This window comes from Psammomys obesus, unplaced genomic scaffold, assembly GCF_907164565.1.
Source record: "Psammomys obesus unplaced genomic scaffold, mPsaObe1.curated_primary_1811, whole genome shotgun sequence".
Classification (NCBI taxonomy): domain Eukaryota; kingdom Metazoa; phylum Chordata; class Mammalia; order Rodentia; family Muridae; genus Psammomys; species Psammomys obesus.
This window is the reverse complement of record NW_026596201.1, coordinates 382,236-388,064: the sequence shown is the minus strand read 5'-3', so window position 1 is coordinate 388,064 and position 5,829 is coordinate 382,236. Positions and strand designations below refer to the sequence as shown.

Genomic DNA, 5,829 nt, shown 5'->3' with positions numbered 1-5,829 from the left:
CCAAAAACACAAGCGATTGTGTTTCCCAGGTGAGAGGATACCCCACAGTGGGGGATTTAATCAGCTTTAACTCACCCAGCTAAACCATGGAAGAGACCCCGGTTCCACCAGGCACTTGGTCGTCAGCCCAGAGCTAAATGCCAGTGTGCTCTAATCACTGTCCTAGACTGAACTAGTCTTCCCTGAACCATTGGTTTTTCATGTTCCTGTTCTTTATTTTGTCTTCTGACTATTTCCTGGAATATGGGCTACAATCTTTAAGAAAATGACACCCTACTCCCTTATTTCTCATTTCTTACTTACTCATTGACTTTCAGGGAACAATAAGGCCACATTGCCCCCTTCTCCTTGCATGAGGAAATGGTGGTGGGTCAAGTCTGGTGCAAATTGCTACTGTGGCAGTTTGCTCTTGAGGGCAACAGAGATGTTGCTCCCACAAGGCCCTGTCTCACAGCTCTGGTTCACAGTGTCAGGTTAATATGTGCATTCTGTCTATTCTCCATGAAGGTCCCTGAGATTTGGGGTGGAGACATTTCCTTTAGGATGACTACTCCACAGTCACATGTTCTCTGTACTTTGACCAATTGTGAACCTCAGTCTTAACCACTTTCTACTGTAAAAAGAGACTTTTAGGATGTATGCTAAGAATAGCATGATTCTATGCACTTAAATTTAAGAACATTGGAAGCAGGTTGATGTCGTGTCCATTCAGAAAAAAAAATAAACAAACAAACAAATGAACTATTGTAAGTTTTTCCTTGTCCCCATGACTACTCACACATATTTTCTTGAGCTGGTTTGCATTTCTAGTCCTTAACATTAATAGCATTCTGTATATTTCATATAATGATGGGAAAAACATTCTAAAAGTTCATTTGTAGTCTCCTCTTCAGTGTGTCAGGCTGCAATAAAACCCCCCTTTAGAGCTCAGTCCGTCAGCCAGTGTCTGAAACAGCAGCTTTCCTAACTCTCTTCTCCTTTGTGTGTCAACATGACCTTGACTAAATGTATCTAGTAATAACATATACCCATTGTGACCATTGTCTCACAAGTTCTCATTGCACTTAGCATTAACCTAAAAATTCCTGAGAGATTTCCCAAATCAGGCAGTCTCAGTCATATGTTGGCCTCTATGCACAGGCTATTTAACTTCTTCCACAAGATGAGCTTTCCCAGGCCCTTTTCATTTGATATCTTCTGCTTTAAATGAACTCAGGGTCCCATGCACGCCTAAAGGAATCTTCTTTGCACTTTTGAACTGCCAAATCTCTTCTGTCAGGTCTGCTCTCAAGTAGCTGCTTCTGAAGAAGGCATTCCTATCCTCTTATTTCTGTTGCACAGCCCACCAGGTCATTCACTTTTCATATCTTTTTCTATCACCTTAGTTTTTGTTTTTGTTTTTTGTTTTTTTTTTGTTTTTTTTTGGTCTGACTGAAAGTACTAACTACTCTCTCACCAATGATAAAGAATAGGAAATTTACTTGTTAACTTCGCTTAAATGACAACTTAAGTACATGTTAATGTAACTCTATACAATAATGGACTGAAGAGTGTTTACATATATATATATACATATACATATATATATGTATATGTATATATATATATATATATATATATATACACATACAGATTTGAGACAGTGTCTAGCTGTGTTTCTGTGTCGAATAAACGATTTATCATAGGTTGCTGGCATATGCCAGTTCTTCCTCTGCCAGCGCCCATATTCTCAGATTATAGGCACCCATCACCAAACTGGGCAGAGGTGTGACTCTGAAAACAGCAGTATGTGGCAAGTTTAGTCCATAATGTTATAGGAGTACTATCTTAGGAACATGGATATGAATGCAGCCAAAACATTTTTTTTTTTTATCACAGGCCTCACCAACAGCCATTCTGATATAAAGCCTAATGAGACAGGAAGTGGTTGTTACTTATGGCCCCATCTGTATACTACAAGTTATGGGATTCTAGATACACTATTAATTGCATGCATAAATTAAAACAATCTAACAGAGCTTGGAGCTAACATAATTTCCACTGGTTACCTCTAGAAGGAGCTATGAACTGTAGGCTTTTTCTGTGGGAGACCAGAGAGGAGTAGTTTGTGGAGGAAACTGGTGAAAGTAGAGATCCTCCCTGACCATGTCTGCAGCACAGAGGGTCATCATCAGCTGCAGAATCAGTGGTATCTACACAGCTCTCACAACCAGCAATTTAGCCTGATTCCACCAAAAGCTACTCATTTGTTCACTTGGATATTTTCCAAGTATCTTGAGTGCTCCTGGATCTAAGACAGAATTCAGTTTCAGTACCATCAGCATTCAGAATGAAGAGGTGCCAGTTTGTTACCGTGAAGGGTGTTTCATTCTGCTCCTCAGTGCGTTAGCCTGCAATACAGACACCTTTAGAGCTCAGTGTGAAAACCAATGTCTGAACCAGAAAACATTTTATCTCTACACAGTCTGGTAAGCACTCCTCTCTGTTCAAGGATCAGTGAACCTTGCCTTACTCAAGTCGAGGAGAGCATTCAAGGGCCAATGTGTCCTTTAATCTTTCATCGGTTGTAATACTTTGAGTCAATATTAAATTAATTATTTTCCACTTCTTTTGTCTATCTTGATAGTATGATTTTAAATTTGATTTGACACAAAATATTCTCATTATTAAGTCTGTGTTCTCTCGCATAATAATTCATTTATAAACAATTTAAAAATATTCTTTTCATGCTAGTATCCATATGCTTTAAAAACAGGCAATCTTTAAATCCCAGTAATGTCCTCATTTTCTTTAGGATATGTTTTCTTCTGATATTACTTATTGAGAAATATTAACTATGCATAAAACTTGTTGGTGTTTCAGTTATTTTGGTAAAACTGAATGTACTCACAGCAACCATGAGGAATTATGTAAGATAAATGTACACTTGATCAAGGCAGGAATACATCAAATTTGTGGCAGACACTGAATAAGGAAACAATGAAACAGAAAATATTCACCTGTCTAAATTCCACAGTCTCCATGTATTCTGCACACAAACAGAACACATATGGGCAGCAGTGGAGCTTCAGAGAGCATCTGCCTACTACCCCGCTTCTTATTCTGTGCTTGTTGAAATATTAACTGTATTTTCATATAGTTATTACACATAATACTGGATTTTATAAAAGCAAACTTCTTTCAAGATTATATTACATAACCATATGTATACCCAGTACTGATGAAATTTTATGTCAAATTGACATAAACGAAAATTATCTGAGAGGGACAACCCTCATTTGAGAAAATGCCTTAATACTACTGAGCACTGGGCAAGTTGCAGGGAATTTTCTTAATTAGTAATCGATGGGGGAGGATGCAGTCACTGTAGGTGATGCAGCCATTCATGGTGACCCTGGGTTCCTCAACAGAGCAACCTGAGCAAGCCATGAGGAGGAATCCAGTAAGCAGCACTCCTCCATGGCCTCTGCTTAGCTTCTGCCTGTGGATCCCTTTTCTGTTTGAATCCAAGGCCTGACTTCCCTCAGTGATAGACTGTTACCCGGAAGTGTAAAAAGAATAAATTTTCCCATCTTTGTAAGTTGCTTTTGTAAATGATGTTTTATCAAAGCAATAGTAATCACAAATAAGACATATCCTTTACCCTTTCTCTCTGTTCCATGTTTTAATTGCTACAATTTTCTTCCCTCATTGAATTCCTCTTCTATAAACCTACTACAGTTGTGTTCATGTTTATATATTCATGTTTAAATTATAAGAATTATAAATCATAGGGTACATGTAATATTCTCCCTATCTGCTCTCAAATGTAGAGACCTGGATATCTCACTCAGTACCATAGAAGTACAGCTGTTTGTTGATAGACTATACACTCATGGATTTTATCTCATATTTATGAGTAAATATAATATTTAAAAAATGGGAAACTCAAGGCCCAGTGTAAGCGATATGCTAACTAACGCCATCTATACAGTCTCTAAACATAAACTGAACAACTTCTTTTGAAGGCAGCAGATATAGGAGTGTATGACAGCATTATAGACCAGATACAATTTCTCATGTACTGTGTGTGTCTTTATACAGGTTTAATATCCTCTTTATAGACTCCCCCTTATCATTAGTTATTTTTCTATTGTTGTGATAAACAACATGACCAAAGTCACTATAAAGAATGGCATCACTGGGGATTTCAGAGAATCAGAATCCATGATATTAGAATGAAGACAACAGGTGGCAGTCATAGAAGTAGCTGGAGCCTAACTCAAGCTCACAATTTCAACTCTATGTAAGTATATAGATATGTATGTACGTATGCACATATGTATGTGTACCGTGTGTGTGCCATTACTGGAATTACAGATGTCTGAGAATCATCAAATAACAGCTTGGAATCAAATCAGAGTCTTTTACAAGAGAAATAAATATTCTTAAACATTGACCTGACACTCTACCCCTAACCCTTTCTGTTTTAATATTTATCCTCTTTTATCTTCCCCATTCCCCTTTCCTTTCACATTTATCATACCTCCCCAATCCAGCTTTCCCTCTCCTTCTCTCAATCTCTCTTTTGCTTTTTTCACCTCATCTTCCCCATTCCCATTCATTTTTCCTTTCATCTCTTTCCCTGACATCTCTTTCTTCTGTTGTTGATCAGAATGTTTGTTATTTCCTTAGGATTGTTATCAAAACATTTTTCTAGTATTATTTCTGCCTAACTAATTGGTCTACAGATTTTTGGTTTTTAATGGAAGACTGTCATAAGTGCATCTCAGTATTTGCAGTCTAAGGGCTCTAAGTTGGTCCTTGAGCATCTATCTTGACTCCTCCCACCCCCCACAGTGATTGCTTACTTGCTTTGATGATAGTTTTCACTGTACATTTAACCTGGATACTCTCACACCACAGAACCTTGGCTATTTCCTTTCTTATTTGATGGCTGCTTTGCATAGGTCCCTACAAGACAACCCATCTGCTCATATTTTATAAACCAGGCCTTTGCAGTGAGAACTGAAAAGCATCAGACAGACAGTGGCATGAAAATGGAGTCACAGACCCAGGTCTTCATATTCCTGCTCCTCTGGATGTCTGGTGAGACACTAAAGACTACTGGAATATCATCAAAGTAATTCTTTAGTAGAGAAACAGCTAATTACTATTGGAATCCAATAGTATGCAGGCAATGACATTAGAAAAGGCATTTTTGATCCCAACATTTGTATCAGGAACTCTGTGTATATATATGTAAATACTCATTGTCTATTTTTGATTGCAGGTGCTGAGGGGGACATCGTGATGACCCAGTCTCCTGAAATCATGTCCACATCTGTAGGAGACAGGATAACCCTAACCTGCAAATCCGGTCAGAATGTGTATAAAGATGTAGCTTGGTACCAACAGAAATCAGGGCAGCCTCCGAAACTGGTAATCTATGGTGCATCCTATCGGCAAACTAGGGTCCCTGATCGCTTCACAGGCAGTTGATCTGGGACAGATTTCACTTTCTCCATCAGCAGTGTGCAGCCTGAAGACCTGGCAGATTACTACTGTCAGCAGGGTAGCAGCTATCCTCCCACAGTGCTTCAGCCTCCAACACAAACCTCTTAGAGAGTCTAACCAGCTGCCTGTACCACACACAGCCCTGACCCTGCACACTTCCCCTTTCTGCCTGAGATCTGCTATGCATGACTAATTGATGAAATGTTCAGCAGAAAATTAATAAAGAGGTGGCCTCCATTCTTGTATATTTTTGGCAATGCAGGTTCATATGGATAAAAAGTGAGAAGCTACGTTAAAAGATTTAGAAGTTGGGGTTTTGCACTGAGAGGATAC

The 5,829-nt window shown here is 38.6% G+C and overlaps 1 pseudogene; it reads left to right on the top strand.

Annotated features, from left to right (window-relative positions):
* The first annotated feature begins 3,345 nt into the window (after window positions 1-3,345).
* On the top strand, window positions 3,346-5,604 carry LOC129667990 (Ig kappa chain V-V region MOPC 21-like; annotated as a pseudogene).
* Window positions 5,605-5,829: the final 225 nt, after the last annotated feature.